General features: G+C 42.7%; 1 protein-coding gene across 2 annotated transcripts in view; it reads left to right on the plus strand.

Annotated features, from left to right (window-relative positions):
• Positions 1–22,892, plus strand: part of GUCY2F (guanylate cyclase 2F, retinal) — a 720,767-nt gene that overhangs the window by 504,137 nt on the left and 193,738 nt on the right. The window lies entirely within an intron of this gene.

Genomic DNA, 22,892 nt, shown 5'->3' on the forward strand with positions numbered 1-22,892 from the left:
GAGAACAGTGGATTAATAAATGTTCCAGGGATTCCAGTAATAATGACACATTACAGAGGCGACAAAAGGCCACATTCCTTTGAAGAATGGTTTTAACGACATAGAACTTCCCTGGTGTGAATCAAGGTCCAATGGAACCACTAAACAGCCTCTGATGGAGCAATGTGGGGCAAATGGAAAGATGAGGAGCAATTAGGGCTGTGGTGAAATCGAGTCGCAAGCGTTTCAATGAATCATAGTGTGTGGACCCAGTCCTGCCTGTAAAGAATGTGTGTAAGCCTCATTGGGTTACATTCCAATTACCATAGGAACATTTCACGTCCTGGTAACTTTTGCAATGCCATTCAAAACAAGCACTGCTGTCACATTTTATTTACGACTTGTCGCGTTTGGCAAATTTCAATGAGGAATTTAAAAATCATACGGATGTTAAGAAAACAGCTAGGCAATAACACATAGCAGCTGTCATCCCGCTCAACAGCTCACACATTTCTTTAAATACGTTTTGTATTCACTTACTTGCACTCGTACAGTGAGGAGAAAAAAGCAGCAACCCAGGATCAAACTCATAAAAACATACTTCCACCCAAAAAATGAAATTCGTTGAAAATATGTTTTCTCAAAGAGTTAAGAGTACTTTTATTATTGGCAGGACTTCCATCATTACAAATCACAGTCTTTTAACACAATTAACGTAAAGGCTTATAACATAACATGTGTATTTGTAAAGCGCACGTTCAGTTCACATCCCCCTCCCCCCACCATCCCTGCAGTTGGAGATTAATCCTTGTATTTTCTTTATTTATCTTCTACCCAGCATGTCTCATTGGTAATGCAGGTTAATTCCTGCAGTGACTAACCATGAATGTATAAGTACTTAAACTTATGTTTTCTGAATGAGCAATAGAGTTTACAAAATGTGTACCCGACTTTAGGAATCACAAATGTGTTCTCAGCCTTCCTAAATGAGTTTTAAAAACCACCCTGTACATGGGTATGTAGAACCGACTAAAAAAAGGCATGCACGTAATGCTACGTCACTCACTGGTGAGTTCTTTATGTAAGAAATTAACAATTCCTTTTAAACTCACTTTCACGTTGGATTGATTTCCGACATTCATAGCCGACGTGGTGTTGTCCGCTTGAAAAACTCAGGTGAGCATGGCCATTTTGACATTGTTTGGATTTTTTCCGGACCGCCATATTACAGGTCTGCATGCCGGAGCCACCGTGCCCGACAGGTCTGACCCTGCCAGGCACCGCGGCCATTGAAGGCAGACCGGTCACAGAAACACTGGCGCCATTAGGGAAGATTCTGGTGCTTCCATGTCCCCACTCCCATAGAGTCCTTTAATGGGGACTCGCATTTTACCTGTGCCTGATTTTTGGGCCGCCAGGGTTGTAATCTCCCGGTGTCACCAGGAAGTCAGACATGGTTACCGCAGGAACCAAAATGAGGCCCATTGACTTCTAGATATGCAGAAAGAGGTAGGCACCATCTTAGAAATGAGTGGCATGAATCATTCACAGGCCACTAAAGGGAAACACTTCTAGTTTTCCACAGCTATAGAGGTATATGCATAGTTGAAAACTGGAACTCATACAGGGTGCTGGTTCTTTTCTCATCGGTGCACATTTAGCTGCTGCTAAATGAAATAACACCAAAGTCATAGAAATGCTGAAATTCATGTACCTTATATAAGTACTGATACATACATTCCCTTCTCGCTGGTCTACCAGTGAATATTGGACCAACATTCTTAACTATAACTGCGTTGTCAGTTCCGAAGACTCTCCACAGTGGGTGTCGCTCTTTTAACATTGTACGGCTGCATGATGTCTCAACACGCTGACGTCACATGTGTCCAACAACGTCAGGGTCCATGTTAAATCTGGATGGCACAAATCATTCACAAGCCACGAAGAGGACACGATGGAACCTTACGTTACCCTCAAGAAGGTGTTGCTACTAACATCACATCTAATGTCCCCTAGCAGGAGGCGCTATACAGATGCAAGATAAGATAATATATGACAGCTCCAATTATGTGGGATTAGTGGAAGCATCACATGAGAAAATATAACTGATATCAAGAATGTCATGCACCGAGACTGTGATATCGGGATCCTGAGACCCAATCAGGATCCAGGTTTTCAGGCCAATATTTGCTGGTGTTCATTGATCCACATAGTGCCCCCTGATGACATGCTCTAGCCGCTTTATTGGTCCTTCCTGATGACCTGTTTTGCTGGCTTTCTCTGTCCTCCATCCTTATTCCCTCTTCCGACCTGCCTTCTATCCAGGGGCTCTTTGGTGGCCATCTGCTCCAGGAGGAGAAAAGGGCGCATGAGCATTGCTGCTAGGCCACAGGGTGCCTTTTACTCGGTGGCCATCTTGCAGTGCTTTTTTTGACATTTTGGCCTTCCTCTTTGACAAATGACAGATAGTCCACGCCCTGCACTCTGGCCCGCAGCTAAGAGCTAATGTCATCATTGCGCAATACTGAATGGACAGCACGAGCGGTTATGTACCCTGAGCCCTCCTTATGCACCCTTGAATCACTCTGACCCGTACATCACGTTTATGGGCAGATATTGACTTGTAATGCCCTCCTGGGAATGGGCAATATTGAGTCTTTATGCTTTCACATTCAAAATCAGAAATTTTGATGCAGGTCTCATCATTTATGTGAAAATACAGACTGTAGTGAATTACAGAATCTCCTACACCAGCAATAGTGTAACATTAAATAAGGAATGCCTTCTGACATTACCCGAGCCACGTCTTTCTTGATAACATCATTCATTTCTTCATGAATTGGTTTACTGATCCCAATGGCAAATCATTACATCTTAAATCCAGTCTCTCTTCTTCCATACGCTTGTGGCGATCCCGACCCAAGCAATGGGACCTTAGCCATTTTGTGCCAGCAGAATACAGTCAGTAGAAATGTACTGATAATGTGTTGACAGTACATGAAACATCACCATAGTGCTACTCACCACACCATGTACAGAATTGTATGTTTTATGCTCAGTACATGACTAATAATTTGGCCTTTGTTTATAGTATGCTTTCTAAATGTGAATACTTTTTGTTTTATCAGTATTATTCCCACTTTGTCTAGTTCACAATAATTCCTAGCATCCTGTAGGCTTATTCGCACCTCCTGTGCGTCAAAGAGAGGGGTAGCCTCGACTATATGTCCTTCCGTTCCACCAGAATATAGTCTCCCAAATTAATTGACACACATAGCTGTGGGCACTTGCCTTCATGACCGTGCCGCTCCAGGCACCGGTGCCTTCCCGCCAGTCCATTTTTCCACATCAGACAAACTCGAAGTTTTAGCATGTAGTGTGGCCTTCATTCCTTTTTCTTTCTCATTAGGACATTTTTTGATTTTGTCTTTCTCCCCAAGTTCCCTTGCATTGCTCCTGGAGGTCAGAGGCGTAGCCAGGGTTGTCTTAACAAGTAAGAGCCAGAAGCTAAGGTAGTTGGGGCCACTGCAGTTGCATCAACATCTGTAAATGTCAACACAGTGCTGCAGAGTGGGCATTTACAGATTTTGGGTGAACCTTGCCCGCTCAGGCCCTACCGTGTCTGTGCCTCTGGTGGAGGTCCATCTATCAGCTTATGCAGAGTAATCTGGATTTTCTTCCTGCATCACCTGTGAGAAGCAGGACCTGCAGTGTCTGGGTCCTGAGCACTATTAGAACCTGTGCTTTTTTTGCAACACCCTTTTTGTACGCATCCTAGGAAGGCATCCTTAATTCTGATCTTCACCTTCCATTAAATGTTCCATTCCAACCTGGATGCCATTACTGCCTAAATGAGATCTTCCTGTGACTTCTTGTATCTGGCCCCTTCAGCCTCTTAAACATGTCTTGCTCCTCAGACACCCAAACCCTCCTCTGAGGACAGAGTTTTCATTAAGTCAATGGCACTGATGCAATCGCCTTCTATGAAAGTTTATTTTAGAGACACCATAAGGAAAATGCTGTCACAGCTGCTACAGGCTTATGTTGTATCTGAAAATGTGATGGTGACCATTTATTTCATTCTGTACCACTGGAATTGTTTGTGCCATCAATGACCTGACCTATGGCAGAGGTCTCATCAGCCCCTTTGCAGCTTTTCAGTTTCTTTGGCCCTGGTCCTTCGTTTTTCAGTAATTTTGGCCCTGGTCCTTCTCTTTTCAGTCACCACATCCACCGCGACCCCAAAAAGCCATTCCTCCAGTGTCATTGGACCCCCTCCCCAACCATGTGCACAGGCAACAAGACCCAGGAAGAGCTTCCTGCATGTTCCTTCCACAAGAGAGCTTCTGGAATTCTCGAGTTTTTGGGCATGTCAGTCCCAGGGGTTCCCCCAATAGATCCTATTCAGTCTTTTGGTGAAAAGAGGATCAGAACATTCCTGCATCGCCGTCCCCTCGAACGTTATGGATGAGGCTACAAAGTTGTGGCAAAAGAAGCAATTTATCCCAGTGCTTTGACAAAGGATAGATATGCAACACCATCCTCTGCCCTCTGAGAAGGCTTGTCTTGTCTCACACCCCCAGCCTCTTTGCTCATTGGTGACAGTTGCTAGACTTTATTCTAAGTTGTTGATGGGCAATTCTACCACTCTGGTGCTTTGTAAGGAGAATAAGTTACTGGAGAGAAATGACAGTAAGATCTATCAAAACTCTGCTTACCAATTCCAGCAGGCGAATTCTGATGCCCAGCTAGCAACCGTTATCCATAATTTGTGAAAGAGCTCTCAGAGTTTGAGACGTTTTTGCTGCAAGAAAAGTGAGAGATCTTTAGTTCAGGTCTGATGGATACTCAGGACTTGCACCAGTTAGCGATGGACCACATCAATACCACGGCAAGAGGTATGTTTTTTCTGTGTGATGGGCGCCACCGGGCCTGCAAGATGGCTATTTATTTCAATCTTGATGTCCAAGACTGAGCGATCTTTAGTGCAGGTTTGATGATACTTAGGACTTGAACATGCAGCAGTGGACAAAATCAACAACACGGCAAGAGGCATGCTTATTTGTATGGATAGGTGCCACTGGGCCAGCATGAGGGCAATTTATTTCAATCTTGCTGTCCAATACTGACAGAGTTTAGTGCAGGTTTGATGGATATTAAGTCAGCAGTGGACCATCTCGACCGTGCATCAAGTGGCATGCTTTTCTGTGTGAATGGGTGTCATTGTGCCTGCACCAGGGTTATTAATTTCAATCTTGATGTCCAAGATTGAAAAATCTTTAGTGAAGGTCTAACAGATACTCAAGACTTGCACCAGTCAGTGGTGGGCCACATCGACACCACAGCAAGAGGCATTCTTTTCTGTGTGGATGAGTGCCATCAGGCCTGAATAAGAGCTTTTTATTTCAGTGTTGATGTCCAAGATTGAAATAAGTAGCCCTTGTACAAATTAGGAGTTTCTGAAAAGAAAAACCAGTATGCAGAATGCAAAGTCTCTGGCAGTTCTTGTGAAGCAGGCCCAGAAACCCTTCTAGTCCTCTCAGAGGCTGTTGATTCTAGATTGAGATCCCCTGTTGGGTTAAAAGGCTATTAGGAGCATTGACCCATTTTCATCATCTCATAGAAAAAAACAGACCCTTGCGTGTTCTTCCAGGGGCCTTCCTCTTCCTCAGATAAACTCAGTCCTAAACAATGATTTGCTTGCTCATGCTCATCCTAAACTGGTGAGGGGTCACCTTTCACCTAGTGGCCTGGGTTCTTTCAGTGGGGAGGTGAAGCTTTTGTCTGTGTGACAAAATAACTACTGCTCAGCGGGAGTATAGGGATGAGTAGTGGCTACAATGCCTACTCAGCCCCACTACTGCTAAAGCAACAGTGATCTCAATCATAAAGGTGAAACAGATGTGTAAAATCACTCATCACACTTGCTTTACCCTTGAAGCCAAGTAAAAAAGTACAGTACTGTGCATCAAGGGTAAATCAAAAACAATGGGCCTCATTACGAGTCCGGCGGTAACCGAGCCGGAAAAACCGGCAGGTTACCGCCGGACTCGTATTACCATTCTGCCTCCGTGATTCCCAGAATCACCGGGGCATTACAACCCCGGTGACTTGGTAATTCCGAAGGCGGAATTCGGTGCATTACCATTCCCGTGGAGTCCCATAGGACTCCACGGGAATGGGGAAGTGGAACCACCGGCACCATGCTGTAATGGTGCCGGTGTTTCCACGTCTGCCTTCAGGCGGGTGGTGTTAAACCCGCCAGGTCAGACCTGGCGGGAGTGACACCTCCCGCCTGCAGAACTCGAGATCAGCCGGTCCGGAAAGAACGGTGGTGGCGGATTTACCACCAGCATTCTTTCCGGACCGGGTGACTCGTAATGAGGCCCAATGCCATGCCCCCAGCGACCCCCACAAATGTAGGATCCCCACTGAGTGGGGACGCTAAATTTAGAGTTGGGGCTGGGATACAGAAGAGCACACAAACAACGCTTCCGTCTGAATATTCACACATCATTAGTGCAACTCCTTCATGCATACATTCCTAAAAAAAACACACCAACATACATACATACACATTGCATTAAAAATACACACTTACCTGCATGCATCTTCCATACGCATCTCCCTGGTGTCAACAGACATCACTTCCCTCTTGTCTAATGGGTTTGTGAACTCGTCCTCCAAATTCGTACTTGCAGTTCTCATTCAGTTCACTACTACACTCTAGAAACCTTTCCTCCAGTTCCATTTGTCACAGTTTCTGTCTTCTTCCAACTCCTCACATCTATTATGGTTGCTATTCTCGAAGGTTTTGCCTTCCCTCCGTGGATGCCTAACTATCTCTCCTTTTGTGCGGTACTTATAGATGTCCAAAAAATACTCTCTGCCTTCGATTGCATAGACCTTCATCTCTCTGTCTTCTGCTCTTCCCTCCTGTCTCTCTCCTGGCCTGGAGTTCATCCAGCATCTGTCTAAAGCTGATTATCCCTTGTCCTTTCTTTACACTTGCACTAGTTTCTGTGTTTCTGCTCTGCCACCATCATTTGGTTGTCTGCCTGCATCACCCTCACTGCTGCTGATGGGGTCTGTTTCTAACATCTGCCATTTAAGTGCATCTCTTTCTGCCCTCTGGAATCTCCACAGCTTCCTCTCTGCCTTAGGAATGCCTTCTCAGGATTTTCCCTGGGCTGCGAAACCACAGGCAATGTCACATTCTGGCATTCATGTAGGAAACACTGTGGTCTGTGAGGAGACATCACCACATCCTTCCCTCATCCACTTCAACAAATCCTCTTCGGACTTAAGTGTGTAAGAGCCATAATACATCTGTATTGTTATGTTTTTCCCATTGCAGTGCATGATGGAGAACTGATAGCACTGTCTTGCCAGGCACATCTAAAACCCCTTGCATTGGAGTCCTTTTTCTGGATTGGCCAGACCAACTCCGGGTGATTGGTCTTCCATCAATTTCGTAGCAGTGAGCCTCAACTTCCCACTTGATGTCCAAACATTTTTACAGGATCGTGGAACATCGATTGTCTTGTGGGATCAGTTTCATACTGATGAAGAACACTGGCTTCCTCTTTCCAACTCTACTTTGTAAGGGTACTGGTCCAACCGTATGCGGGTGCCCCTTCTTACGTTTTGGTTAAAATCTGGGGTTGTTAGGAAAGATGGGATATAGGGTAAAAAATGTAGGTCTTATATGATGTTCATGCCAGGCCAGTACCATTTTAGATGATTAGATTATTATGCTTGTTATTCAGCAGCATAGTGAATAAAAGACTGGCCTGGTGGGAAAACTCAGGAATAGTCTGTACATTCCCTTTCCAACACAAAAATAAACAAAGGTCTTTCTTTTTCTCCAGTAGTGGTTCCAGTGTTCAAGTCGAGGGTACACACATGTGGATGGAGTCGCCCCACTTTTTTCAGGAGTCCCGCCACTTTTTTCAGAGGGCGCCTTGATAGGCTACTTTCTGGTGAAGCCACATTCAATTGGTATGTTAATGAGTCCCCCCACTTTTGTTGTAGGATTTGACCCCCTGAGTAGTACTTATATGGGCTGTACCTTAGTGACGTGAATTTTGATCAACCCATTTTCAGCGTGGTATTCCAGGTTATTCACAGATGACATTGTCAGTGTACATTTAGTAGGATTGGCTGTGGGGCTAGCTTTTCCGAGGAGGAGCAGACCAGTCTTGGGTATGATAAGGTATGCTCTCTAAGGGACTGTGGATAATTCCACTGTGAAGGTAGGCTCAAGGATATTCTCTGTGATTGCGTAAAAGATTGGCCATTAGTGTTTGGAAAGTCATGTGTGTTCCATGAAGCCCCAAAGGAAGCACAAAGAACTAAAGTAATCCTTCTGGAGTGGAAACCCTGTTTTTCTTCATCTGTTGGTAGCTACCAATACCCCATGTTCATGAGGCCTAATGTATATCCTTTGAGCCATTCAACAATGAGGGGCAATGATTAGTCATTGAATTTGTAAATGGAGTTCACGTTTCTAAAAACAAAAGCTCTTAGATGCAAAATGTTATGGTACCAGAATGATGTGGGATACTCACATGCTAAGAATATTTCTATGGCCCATATTTTAACACTTGTTTATTGTCTTTCTGGACCACTGCTTGAAGGTATTTTGATAGCTGATAGGGTCTTTCTTGTACTACTTTCTAGGAGTTGTTCTTATCTGATGGCTGATGATACTTACTCTGCCTGGAATGCTGGAAAATATGTTTTGGAACTCATGAAGGAATTCTGCCAAATACTTTTAATGGGTGTTTAGGTTTTTTGAGGAACCTTCCCTGTAAGGATCCGATAGTTTGTGTCTCTCCTTCCTAGTGTTCACAAACCTTCATCCAGTCTCTATGGTGAATATGTCTTTTCTTCTTGTGGTCCAGCTGAAGAATCAATAATTCAATTTCCTCACTCCCTCACTTACCTGTAGGTTGGATATGTCGTTGGCCTAGAAATGTGTTCCCATTCTTTGGTACCAGAAGGAGAATTAGATCCCCAGGTTAATCCAGATGTGGACCCCTTGCTCACTGTGCTTAGAGAGGCACAGCTTCACCTCACTGATAAGGCCAGACTAAGCCGGAACACATGTCTGGGGTTGCTTTTGGTACACTTGTTCAGAGGAGAATTGCCTAGCATTTTGGTGCTGGACTGCCCAGGTGGGTGGGACCAGACTGATATGCAAATAGATATGTTTCCTCTGTGAAAGGTGCAGTGAGCTAACACGTGGTTGCAGACCCCCTTCAGTGGGAACCTACCCATAGAAAAGGTTATTTGGCCGTGTTCATTCTCGGTAGATGGGCTCCCAGACCTTTGTACCAATGATATCCTTGGCAACACTGTCAAAGAGTATATTAATCATTGCTGTTGGTTGAGGCTAAGCCCTTTAAATATATGATTAATGGCTCTTTCAAATATCTCAAAGCCTTCATTTTTACTTTTTCATACTACTAGATGTGCCTGGCCAATAGAATTGGCTAACGTCATGGTCTTCGGTCTTAGCTATTTTGACTTGGTAAAGCAAGCATGTGTGCATTGGTCACATTCATAATAGTTCTGCTTCTGGTTCTTCATCTCTGATGGTCCTTGACAACAGTGGCTAGAAACCATGAAAGGTAGGGAAAGGATTGTGCTGCCCTATCCCCTAAAGTCGAATCCCTTCACTTCAAATTTCCACTCATAGCATACTCTCCTATAGCAATGAGTGCATAAGTAATTGGACCACAGCTATCTGCAATAACCAGTTCTCTGTTCTCTGGCCTAGAGTCCCCGCTCTAAGAGATCCTGAGGCACACGAAACGCACTGCGTACTGCTTAAAAAAACCTTAAATATATAACTACTTCCCCAAGAGCATTTCATTGGTCAGGTTGACTTTGTTTGTCCTAAAAAGTACCAGTGTATGTAGTTACATACAAGGCCACAGTCATATGTACAGGTCAAGTTGCTACTGAGAAGGTAATACAAGAGTGCATCATTATTAGTCAGTGTCTATTTTTTTTTATGTTTCACGACTTTCCATTAAAGTATGATCTGCATGAGTCCTCTGATGATGAAAGGGAAACAGTCAGTGTTTCCGCAGCACTATTGGCTACACAGCCTTTAAGAAGAGTTAAACAAGAGCACAGTGGAACATGATGTTGTGTATTATTATTGTTATTGTTGCTAGGATTTGTAGATAATGGTGCGTTAAATGGAATATAGAACGTTGTGGATAGAGGGACTTCTAGAATGTGGTTGTTATGTAGGAAAGTTCAGTTACGTTAAGAATAAAGTAGGACAAGGACATACCATGGTGCTTGTGTAGTTATTAATAAGGTAACTGGTCTATGAGGCATAACAGTGGCGACGAGGATGGGATGGAATCCAAACAGAAGTACTGGCTGAGGAATATGGTGGACTAGAGAAGATGTAGACATATATAAAAGAAAAGGATAAACAAAGGAGAACGCCCAATGGCGTAGTACGGAGTCAAATAGGCGAACTGTGAGCTGTGTGCAAGAAAAGAAGAAAATATATTGAATGTAAGCGCACGCAGCGCTGAATAGGAAATAGCCTTAATATGCTCGTAACGGAGCTAAATATAAAAAGATATTCACGGACTGAAGCATTTTTTAAATATGGAGCAATGTACCGGAAGCGCGTGAGGCAGAGCGCGACTGGCAGGGAGTGATGTACCGGCAGCGCGTGAGGCAGAGTGAACTCAACTGGCAAGCATTAAAGAAAAGGACCTGTGCGCGTCAGGATACGTGCTGGTCAAGGAAGTAAATCAAGCTTAATAAAAGCATTAGAGGAAAGGACCAACAGGCGTGAGAATACGTGCCGCCATCTTGGATGACTGATACACATTGAAATAACAATACAAACAATTACAAAGGCAACTGACAGATTATTATGCAAACGCAGTTAGGAACAAATGTAAACAAAGCACGAAACTGAGCAATCAACCGGAATTTGGCATGCAAAGGATAGTACACATAAATCCACACAGGAAAACAATAGAAACACACTGGCCCTCATTACGACCCTGGCGGAGTGGGTTTACGCCAGCGTTATTCGCGGCGGACCCGTCCGCCCTACTACGAGTTCCCGTAGCGCCATGGAGCCTTTCTCCGCCTGGTTTTTCCGGGCGGAGAAATCCATGGCGCTACGGGACCTTGTTGTTAATTACGCCACCGTATTTTACGGTGGCGTAATTAACGCCTTCCCCACTCCCATTATACCCTATGGGGCAAAAATGGGAATGGGGAAGGGTAAAATGGGGGATGGGGATTTACCGCCCCGCCAAGGTCGGCATGGGGCGGAAAATCCGCCAACCCCCATGGCGCTATCGGCAGCTTTCCGCCGTGCTCCGCGGTGCATTTAGCACCGCGATTTCTGCCAGGGTCGTAATGAGGGCCACTGAAAGGAAGGACATTAGAGCATTTACCAAGTTAAAAAAAAAAATGAAAAGAGTATGAATGAAAGAAAGCAGGAAATTGAATGACTGTAAATAAGAATAACAAAACAGATTACAAACATGATATATGGCACTAACAAACAAATAAAAAAAATAGAGATAATATATATATATATATATATATATATAAATATATATATATATATATATATATATATTTTGAAACATTATGGGTGAATTGGACTCACAAAAATGTCAGTTGAAAATGCAGCTGGAGATGCAAGTGAACAACAAACCACATCTCAAAATCCCGCAAACACGCTTATGTCAACCAATCCATTAAATCATTTGCGACGAACAAACCCCTTTACATTGGAACCTCAAGAAACACAAGGCCAGAGATGACAAGAATGGATTGATGAATTTGAGGAGTTCTTGAGAACTGTGGGGGATCAAAATGCACCAAATAAATTGGACATTTTCACGAACCTAGTGGGAAAAGAAATAAAGAGCATAATCAAAGCCATTCCACTTCAAGACAGAACAACATATCCATTGATAATAGCAGCAGTTAATACTCAGATAATAGTTCCACTCAACAGTGATTATGAAAGATATGTATTCAATCAATGCACACAAAGCCCACACGAGACTATGGCTCAATTTGTCTTGAGATTACAAAAGAAAACCACGTTTTGTGAATTTAACAACTTTAATGACGAAGCGATATGCCTGAGGGTCATTGAAGGATGTTTATTATCGCAATTCAATAAACACTTGTTAAAGAAGCCTCTGCCCCTGAAGGAGGTATTGGAACTTGCAAGGGTATATGAGAGAGTGGATACGCAAGCAGCCAACATAGAAAATCCAAAGAGGATGGACACCATTGCTGTTATGAATAGGAACAGCCAATGGCAAAGAAGATATAGGCACAGGTTCACCAGGTTTGATGCGCAGAGGTGTAGGAGAGAGACAATGTTACAGGTGGGGATTTGAATTTCCTCACAAGGGCCCTTGTCCTGCGCTAGGTCGGTTATGTCTACAATGTGGGCAGGAAAATAATTTCTAAACAATGTGTAGGGAGAGGATAACAATGCAGTCAAACCAATACAACCCCCTAAATGACACCTAATAGGAGGTATGATAACCAAAGGGGTTCGGGAGGACAAAGTTTTACAGAAAGAGAAACACAACCTTACCCTGTTTCAAAACCAAACCCACAAACAACTTGACCCGGATTTGTTAGAGCCATGGATAATTTACAAATTGGAATAACAGACAAGTACATTCCAGAATTGGGTCATCGGGCACTATCAGTCAATCAAGCTCAAGATCAAGAAGAGATGAAATATGAAGACCCATATGAAAATCCACCCATGTCTTATGAAGAGGAAGAACCGACAATGGATTATCGTCAAGAATATGAATATGATAGATACAGCAGGGAATATGTGAGGTTGATATGTGATAAGGAGAGTGGAAAAACTGCCATAAGAGTAGTAGTGAATCTAGGTGGAGAGGAGATACCTTTCCTGGCGAACACTGGAGCTACAGTGAATGTCATGAGTGAGGAAATGTACGGAAAGATAGCTAACCAATATCCATTACATTCATCAAAGGCTGCAATTTTTCAGTGGGGGGCAGAACAGCCACTATTGAATAAAGGACAGTTTCGATGCAATTTGATTCACAAAGAACAATGTATACCGACTAATATACATGTTAAAAAGAGTCCTGTCATTGGCAGATGTCTAATTAACTGTAAAACTGCCACGGATCTGAAACTCATTGATGTGAGATACAACCAGTCGGAGATGATACAGGGTGTTCCATCAGAATGTCAGGCACTAAGATTCATGTCAGAGGAGGTGTTGGAATTAGAAAAGCTGAAGGTCAAATTACCAAAGTTATTTCAAGGAATTGGAAGGTTAAAGACCAGCATGATACACTTGCACATTGATAAGTCAGTTCAACCTGTTCCTCAGCATCCAAGACGTATAGGGTTTCATCTGCAAACAAGAGTGTCACAGAACTGAAACAGTTAAAAGACAATGATATCATCAAAAGGGTCAAAAGTGGTCCAACTCCTTGGGTGTCTCCATTGGTAGTAGTACCTAAAACAGATGGACGACTTCGGATATGTGTGGACATGAGAATACCTAATACGGCCATCATGAGGGAAAGACACCCGGAACCCAACATAGAAGACATGATAATTTGCCTGAATCAAGCCAACAGGTTCAGCAAATTAGATCTAAATCAAGGATACCATCAGTTAGTGATTGATCCAGAATCTCGGTCCATAACCACTTTTAGTACCCATGAGGGTTTGTTCCAATATAAGAGACTTAGATCTGGATTTCCTCTGCAGCAGAGATATTTCAAGAAGCCATAAGGAAAGTCATCGCGCCAGTACAAAATGTGTTTAATTACAGCGATGATGATGAAGATTTAAAACAGGTATGCAGACTATTGCAAGAAAATAGTCTGACTCTAAATGGTCAGAAATTTGACATAAACAGAAGGAGCTTGAAGTTCTTTGGGCATATCGTTTCAGAGAAAGGTATGAGAGCGGATCCAGAGAAGGTAAGAATCATATTGGATCTGAAGCCTCCTAAAGACAAGGCAGAACTACGATCTTTTCTTGGAATGACTGGGTACTGTGCACGATACTTACCAAACTATGCCACTCTCACCAATCCTTTAAGACAACTATTAAAGAAAGATGTAGCATTTTTATGGAATGAAAACTGTGAAGAAAGCTTCAGGAGCATAAAAGAAGAACTAGCTAACTATAGGCAGCTGGCATATTTTAATCCAGAATGGGACACTGAAATTGTTGTAGATGCCAGTCCGTTGGGTCTAGGTGCGATTCTAGCACAAACAGATTCAAGCAAGGGGCCAGGATATGAACAACAGCACATTGTTGCATATGCTAGCAGGGCGCTGAGTGAAATCGAACAAGCTTATTCCCAAGCAGAGAGAGAAAGTCTGGCTGCTGTGTGGGCATATGAGAAGTTTAATCACTTTATAATTGGGAAGCCTTTTGTTCTTGTCACGGATCATCAAGCCTTGATTTCGCTATTTGGCAATCCAAGAGTCAAGATGCCTCCCAGGATTGAAAGATGGGGTATGCGATTACAGGAATATGATTACAAAATCATCCATAAGCCTAGGAAAGATGCTAACCCAGCTGATTATCTGTCGAGACACCCAGCAAGCACAGTGGAAACTGAGATGCAGATGGAGGCCGAGGAGTATTTATCTTATGTGTCGCTGAATGCCCTACCTCTGGCAATAACAAAGGAAGTGTTCTGAGAGAGAAGCCAAGCTGATCCGATGATTTAGGTGGCAGTTCGATTTACTCAGACCGGGAAATGGCATTGCCTTGGCCGAGAGGAAGTTTTAGATGAGGGAGATATGAAGGATCTTCAGAAACTAGCAAGGATGAGTAGTGAATTATGAGCGACGAAAGAAGGAATACTCCTAAGAGGAAACAGGCTTGTGGCACCGAAAAGTCTGAGGAAGGCATGCTGGCTCATCAAGGTCATAGAGGAGTTGTGAATACCAAAAAAATCTTGAGAAATCAAGTGTGGTTCCCATGCATGGATGTTATTGTGGAGGACATTTTACAAAATTGCTTTGCTTGCACAGTAGCGACATCTAACACTCAGGCAACACCTCTTCAGATAGTACCACTCCTGTCGGGGCCATGGAATCGGGTGGCTCTTGATTTCTTTGGACCACTGGATGAAGGAGGATACTTATTGGTGGCCATAGATGAATATTCTCGGTTTCCAATAGTAAAGCAGGTCAGGTCTACTGCATTGCATCATTTTGGTGGTGGTCCTAGATGAGCTCTTTAGTGAGTGGGGAATACCACAAGTAATAAAAACTGACAATGGGGCACCTTTTCAAGGTCATGAATTCAGCAACTTTGCAGCACACATGGGATTCAAACATCAAAAGATAACACCTGTGTGGCCACAAGCAAATGGCATGGCAGAAAGATTCATGAGTAGCTTGAAAATAACTAGGCAAAAGGCAGTTGTGGATCATGTACCATTTCCACAGGCAGTGTCGCAAATGTTAAGGAGCTACAGGAATACTCCTCATGAAATGACGGGACATTCTCCATCGGAGTTGATGATAAAATATAAACCTCGAACAAGTCTTCCTAGTGTGGATGACTACACGGCTGATGAGGACAATGACATTAGAGAGAGAGATCAAAAGAAACGATTGAAGATAAAAGAGTGGATGGATCGTAAAAGGAAGGCTGCAGATATTAATCTTCAAGAAGGAGACGCAGTGGTGGTCAGACAGAAACAGCGAAGGAAAATTGATTCCAATTATCGGCCAATACTGCTAAAGGTCAAATATGTCAAAGGGTCCATGGTCACAGCATCTGGAAGTGATGGTGAAATAACCAGAAATGTATCCTTTTTTAAAACACTAATGCAAAGTGACTCTGGAGGGGAGGATGGTAAAATGGATGAGTCAAATGACACTGACATTGACATTGGTTTTACCTGGTTATATGAAGAAGAAGGGAAAAGGTTTGATTGTGTTCTGGACAGGTGGGGAGCGATAGTCAGAGGGAGAGGAGTGAAGACACAAGTATGGCGTCCGAGGGCTGTGTAGGTAATAACACAGGTACAGAGTCAATGGAAATGAACCTGCGGGGTAGGCCTCAAAGAGTTGTTCGCAAACCAGCTTGGTTAATTGAGCAAATGTAATAATTGTTGTAGTTGATAAAGGTTTAGATGATAAGTAAGGAGGGGTTGTTGTCTATTATTATTGTTATTGTTGGTAGGGTCTGTAGATAATGGTGGGTTAAATGGAATATATAACGTTGTGGATAGAGGGACTTCTAGAATGTGGTTGTCATGTAGGAAAGTTCAGTTATGTTAAGAATAAAGTAGGACAAGGACATACCATGGTGCTCGTGTATTTATTAATAAGGTAACTGGTCCATGAGACATAACAGTGGCGATGAGGATGGGATGGAATTCAAACAGAAGAACTGGCTGAGGAATATGGTGGACTAGAGAAGATGTAGACATATGTAAAAGAAAAGGATAAACGAAGGAGAACGCCCAACAGCGTAGTACGGAGTCAAACAGGCGAACTGTGAGCTGTGCGCAAGAAAAGAAGAAAAGATATTAAAGGTAAGTGCACGCAGCGCTGAATAGGAAATAGCCTTAATATGCTCGCCACGGAGCTAAATATAAAAAGATATTCACGGAGTGAAGCATTTTTTAAATATGGAGCAACGTACCAGCAGCGCGTGAGGCAAAGTGCGACTGGCAGGGAGTGACGTACCGGAAGCGCGAGGCAGAGCAAGCGCAACTGACAAGCATGAAAGAAAAGGACCTTTGCGCGTCAGGATACGTGCCGGTCAAGGAAGTAAATCAAGCGTAATAAAAGCATTAGAGGAAGGGAACATCAGGTGTGAGAATATGTGCGGCCATCATGGTGCTCGTGTATTTATTAATAAGGTAACTGGTCCATGAGACATAGCACATGACATGTCTGTTTAAAGCTGATCTTCTCACAAAACCTGTTCCAGGTGTGAATTCATCAATTAATATACATCCAGTACATGGAACAGAAGGAATGGGGAAAGGATAAGGTACGCGTGTAAAAAAACAGTTGGCACTATGTCACCAATTCAGAGGCATTGCAAATATTAAACAGGAAATAGCGGTTATGTCAGACCTGGTAAGGTGTCCATCAAGTCTATCAAGCTGTCAGCCTCACAAGTGTGGATTGTGTAAGGAACTCATGGTGGCAGCAGTAAAGACAGACACAAGTGGTCACAGCTCAAGGGTGTTTATTAAACTGCAAAGGTAGATTCGAAAAATGCCTAATCTAAACCTAAATCTAAGATGGGAGCAAGCGTCGACCATCAAATAATAATAAGGTAGTCCTAGTGGCGTTGTGTCAAATAAACGGGCCTATACTAAGAAAAACCTATTGCCAATCCTTACACTAAATACAAAAGAAGTGTGGGATAATGTTCTCAAGAAAGAAGGAAGTGTTCACAAATGATAAGTCGGGATGTGATCTCCAGGGGTCTCCCTTCCCCACGTTTTCAGCACAGGACAAGGTGGGACTTTGGAGCACAGCACACGCTCAAGCTTTCCCAGCGTGAGCCAACAGTTCCGTACCAGCTAGCAGGTTCTTCCGATGGTTAAGTCTCTTTTAACAAAAGTCTCTTGCCTTCGAGGGCCTGAGGCTTTCAACAAACAAACACAAAGTTCTGTTCCACGTATACTTTGGGTTATAGCTTCACCCCTGGGTCCCCCTCTTCCAGGTGTTGACCCCTCACAAACCAAATAAACAGTTCCTTTCTCAATGAATTCTGGGTGATTATTTGCACCCCTGGATCTCTCTCTTTCGGGCTCGGACCCCTTTTGAATGTTAGCCTCCCTCCTTCGGGTACACTATGGCTTTTCTTGCAATCACAAATCACAATGTCTTTTTTAACAGTTCTTCAGGCTTTCTCAAAATTAGTTTTGGGGTGATGAATATCTACCCCTGGATCTCCCTTGTTCGGGCTCAGACCCTTTTCAGACATCAGCCTCCCTCCTTCGGGTTTACTATGGCTTTTCTTACTTTCACAAATCTTAATGTCTTTTCAAACAATTCACTGTGGACATCCCTCGGTTGGGTTCACTCTTGCCAACACAATGTTCATAGGGACTTCATGCTTCCCCCCTTCTTGTCAGCATCCCCCCGCCGTGTTCACGCTGGCCAACTTCTGTAACACACTGTTTATAGGGACTTCATGCTTGGCCCCTTTTTGTCAGCATCCCTCTGCCGGGTTCTCTTTTGCCAACTTCACCAAGCAGGATTTATTTCCCTTCTCTTCACAATCATCTGCCGGTGAAAGACTTTCAACTGTACTCTGGATTTTACAAGACCCCTGTTGACCACTTTGACCCCCTCTTTGCCTTCTCCCAAGGCCTTCTGGTTATCACAGTTTTCAACAGACGGGTAATCGCCAGAGTTTCCTGAGTGAGCACCCACGTGGTGCCGGACTCCTCTGTTGCTGGTTTTCCTCCTCTAGTTTTAATAGCTCTTCATACTTTTTTTTTTCTTCTTTATTTACATATTGCTACACAAGCAAATAAATCAGTTAAAATATTGGAAACAACCAACATTACATCCAAAGAATACTGATACTAACTGAAAAAAAATCCACCACTAGTACATGTTCAAAAACCCCTCCTAGACCTTAGCATTTAAGTGTATTTTCCCCTGCTTTCTATAAATCAATTTTTCAACAGCCACCAAAGAGACCATCTCATCAACCCAAACATCTGAGTCAGGCGGGACTCGGGATTTCCACCCTTTCAAGATCAGTTTCTTGGCAATTGACGCACCCCTAAACAAGAACTTTCTCTCAGATATGGATAAATCCTCAAGTAAGACACCACTGCCCAAAACCATTGTCTTGAAATCCAAGTCAAAACTGCAATCCAAGACCTGCAGACACATAGTACAAACCTCCTGCCAAAAACCTCTGACCCGGACACAATCCCACAGTAAATGTTCAAGAGTGCCAATCTCCACATCACAAAGCTCTTCATACTTTCACAGTTCAATTAGCCGCTTGCTACTTTTCATTCAACACAGTTTGGTTTCTTATCGACTATTATGACCGTCTGTGATGAACCGCTTGGCCTTCTTTCTCTTTAGAGTCAAGGTCGGTACTCCAGGGACCAGCATCTCTCCCCGGCTTGATTATTAGTGGAGGAGGGTCTTGTGTACTGGTGACATCTGCTGCAACACACCCTGGCTATTGTTCTCAGTCTTATGATTCCTTCTGTGGAGGTTTCACGGGCCTTTGTTGGAAAGGCAAGGTTGCATCTCTCCTTGTCACCCTTTCGGTATGTACCATCTTTCTCCTCCTCTTGAACTGCCGCGCTGCGTTAATTCTCACGTTGTGTGATCTGCCTTGCTCGTACTGTGCTCTCACGCTCCACCTTTTATCCCAGTGGGGAAGGGAAAGGGCCGTCAGGTGTGTGTGATTCTTGTCAATTGCCTTACTTTGCCTGACCCATGTATTGGGACATGTCAGGTAAATAGCTCTGGTGTTAGTCTGTTGTCTTTCCTGTAGTGTGAAAGTGTTTGTGTCGGAAAAGGGGAAGCAGTGTTTTGGAATATCCTACTTGGTAGTGTGGGAAAAAGGTATTCAAAGAAGGGACATACTGTTTCTCACCCATCGGTGTCCCACTCCCACTCCGCAACGACCCCCCCATCCATCGGTCCTCCCTCACTGGTCCACCCCCGGGAACTGGATCCAATAGCGATGGCGGTCTCCTGGCCACCCAGATGACAGACCCCGGGGACTATGCAGGGCGACACCTTCACGTTTCTCACAATTGAGACGAGGCAACACAACAGACATTATCCACCGGGGCATTCACTGAGTGTTTGCCTCACGGGAAATTCCATAAAGACAGGCATGAGAGCTGTTTATAAGGATGCCGCAACAAGTCTTAAGCGATCCCATCAGACAGCATTTATCATTCAGGCAATGTGTGCTTTCTGATTTTATTGTAACTCAAGAGCCCAAGAGAAGAGATGGCATACCCTCCCTTCTTCCCAATTCCAACATGCCTGGAGCACAAATGTTTGAGAATATCTGGTGACCTTCTTCCATCCCAGTGCATCTATGCCTATTTTCATCAATTTATATAACCAGTATTGAATACAAGATATAATTACAGAAATCAGATTAGAAAGTGTAAGGGGGATGACTTTGAAGCACCAGCAGATAAAGAAGTATATAAGGAGACTTGTGTAATAAAAGAGGAGTATGACAACAGGTTAATTAAAATTATTCTACTGTTCCAGAAAATACATGATCACTGAAAAAGAACTTAAAAAAGAAATGAAGGGTTTAAAGAACCTGCAAAATTATGAGCATCAACATTTCAGAGAACATGAGAAATTGTTTACAAAAATAACGGAAGCACTGTGAAAAGAAAACATGAAGGAAACAGCAGCTGCTCAGAATTAATCATGTTGGAAACAGATCTCAAATAGCACTAGCTATCCGACTAGGCAAGGAACTACAGGGCCAGGATTCAGAGCTTTATGCCAGAAGACCCTGCCAAACCACGCAACAAAGAAACCCAGTAAAGGAATGTTCAGTCAAGCACATCTGCACACCGATTTATCAGCCCTAAGGACTGTGTACCAAAGTTGCTGGCTACTTTAGAAAATTAAGTGTTCAATGCTGAGGTTGCTTTCAACAACCAGGCCACAGGTTTGAAACCTGGCTGGGATAATTGAGCTGTACATCTTCCTTACTACAATTAATTTGGATATGAGCTACAGGGGCTGGGAGGATAGCTCAGGGGCAATGTGTTTGTCTTGGAAGCAAGGCAACTTATTACAACAGTTTAGAAACTGGTCTTCGGTATTGAGCGTGTTATAAAAGAAAAATTATAAATATAATTAAATAATTACATCATCAACAGCAAATGCAGTCCCTATGTAAAATATGTGTTGTTATGATTATTTGGAGTGGGATGGGAATTCTCAGGAAAGAGCCCTACCTAGCATGGTGAAAGGAATTTGTTAGGGCAATAGTCATGGCCTGCAAGCAGTGGTGGCAGGTGCATAATGGGCGTTTGGGCAAGGCTCCTCCCATTATCATCAACAAACTCCTTCAAAGTTACAAATAAAATATGCAAACTAGGTATGATGCAATTTGTTTGCAATTCTTAAAATCCCCAATTGGAATATTTCACTAGAAAACTATTTACAGAAAAAACACCAAAAAGAAGCTAAATATCAACCATCATGAAATACAGATAGAGATGAATATGTAATCATTTTAGCTAGCTCTATTTTAGTCCTAATCCAATTTTGCATGCCCCAATTACATCACATCTGTTTCTTTCGCAAATCCCAAGTTGGAAAAATAATTGTGTAACAGCAAATTGTAGCTAGGCTTCTTGCACTGCACGGCATAACATAAAGCATCCCTAACTGTCCTTACCCCTCTCTCCCACCAAATTGGGTACCACCATGTCATACAGAGCATTTTATAATGCTGGCAGAAAAGCAATGAATTAATAAGTGATTCGATTTCTCCACAAGATCATAATCCCAGCGAATGTATGTTGCTAGGGAACTGTGTACTTACATAAGCCAATGGAATAACTCGTAACCTTCATTTTATATACATATGTAGTAGATTTGATGGCTATTTTCACCTCAAATACTTTCTTGCCACAACTAGCCTCATGCCATGGACTACAATAACCGGATTTCACTAATCTACCTTTTTCCAGTTGTTTACTTTTAATGTTGTATTGTCATTGTTAGTAATCAAAGCTGGATTTTCCCAAAAGTGGCTAAGGCCATTTGACTGAACAAAGTTTTAATATTTTTATATCACCCTCTTTCATGCAATTTGGGGTTGTAATATATTTCTGGAACCACTCTCCAGAGCACATTTTGCAAATCTTAGGTCAATAAATTAATCTGGTATAACAATGGGTTTAGATTAGTTTTACTAAAGAAGTCTGTAACTTCCGGTTTCATTGAAACAGATATTGATGAGGTATATTGGGGAAAAATCAATAGGACATTCTAGCAGGAGCCATATACTTTTCAAGTTTAACAAATTCCCACATTTTCTGCAGCATATATCTCAGAAGATACTACTTTGACTTGTTAAACTTGGATAGCTTACTTTAGTGCGCTCCCCAAATTTAGAATTAAAATGCAAAAATAGCCTTGCCATTTTGAGACACTGCTACTTTGCCCTTTTTTTGGAATGAAGGGTAATTCAAGAGCTATTATAGAAAATAAAGAATCTACAGATAACAAATTGGGAAATCTTCTATATTTATTTAAAATGTCGGGTGTAATCCCTTAGTGTACCCATCAACAAAACCTTGTTTTTTTGTGCATTTATTATCAGATCTTTCTCAACACGACAATATGAAATCACACCATCTAAAAGGACTATTAATGATATTTCAGTTCTTACCACCAATACCGCCTCCTTGGTGAAGGGTAAGATATGTGTTAGTTTACAGCTATAGAGGCTACGTCTTCTTTCTCAAATATCTATTGAGACCATCTATAAAGAAGTTAAATAATGTGGAGTCCATCACACATCACACATCTCTGTCTCACTCCTGCTGTCACTTTAAAATGTCTGGGCATCTCACCCCGATGTCCATGCTGTGTATCTTTATTATTATCCCTGTGAAATATTCTTATGAAATAAATTAGGGAATGTTCCTTCTTATGTTTCTCTAGATCATTCCAAAACAAGTCTCGGTTTACAGAGTCAAAAGCACCTTTTAGGCTGCTAAAAATCTGAGAAAGATGTTCTTTTTGAGTGTGAACATATTTTGAAATGGATTCCCTGGTCAATTGCGCTCATGCCCGACTGAACGCCAACATGGGTTTGTGATGAAATTCCTTTTCTACAATCCACTGGTGTGGTTTCTCCAGTCT

The sequence above is a fragment of the Ambystoma mexicanum genome, chromosome 5p (genome assembly GCF_040938575.1).
Source record: "Ambystoma mexicanum isolate Mex_15411 chromosome 5p, UKY_AmexF1_1, whole genome shotgun sequence".
Classification (NCBI taxonomy): Eukaryota; Metazoa; Chordata; class Amphibia; order Caudata; family Ambystomatidae; genus Ambystoma; species Ambystoma mexicanum.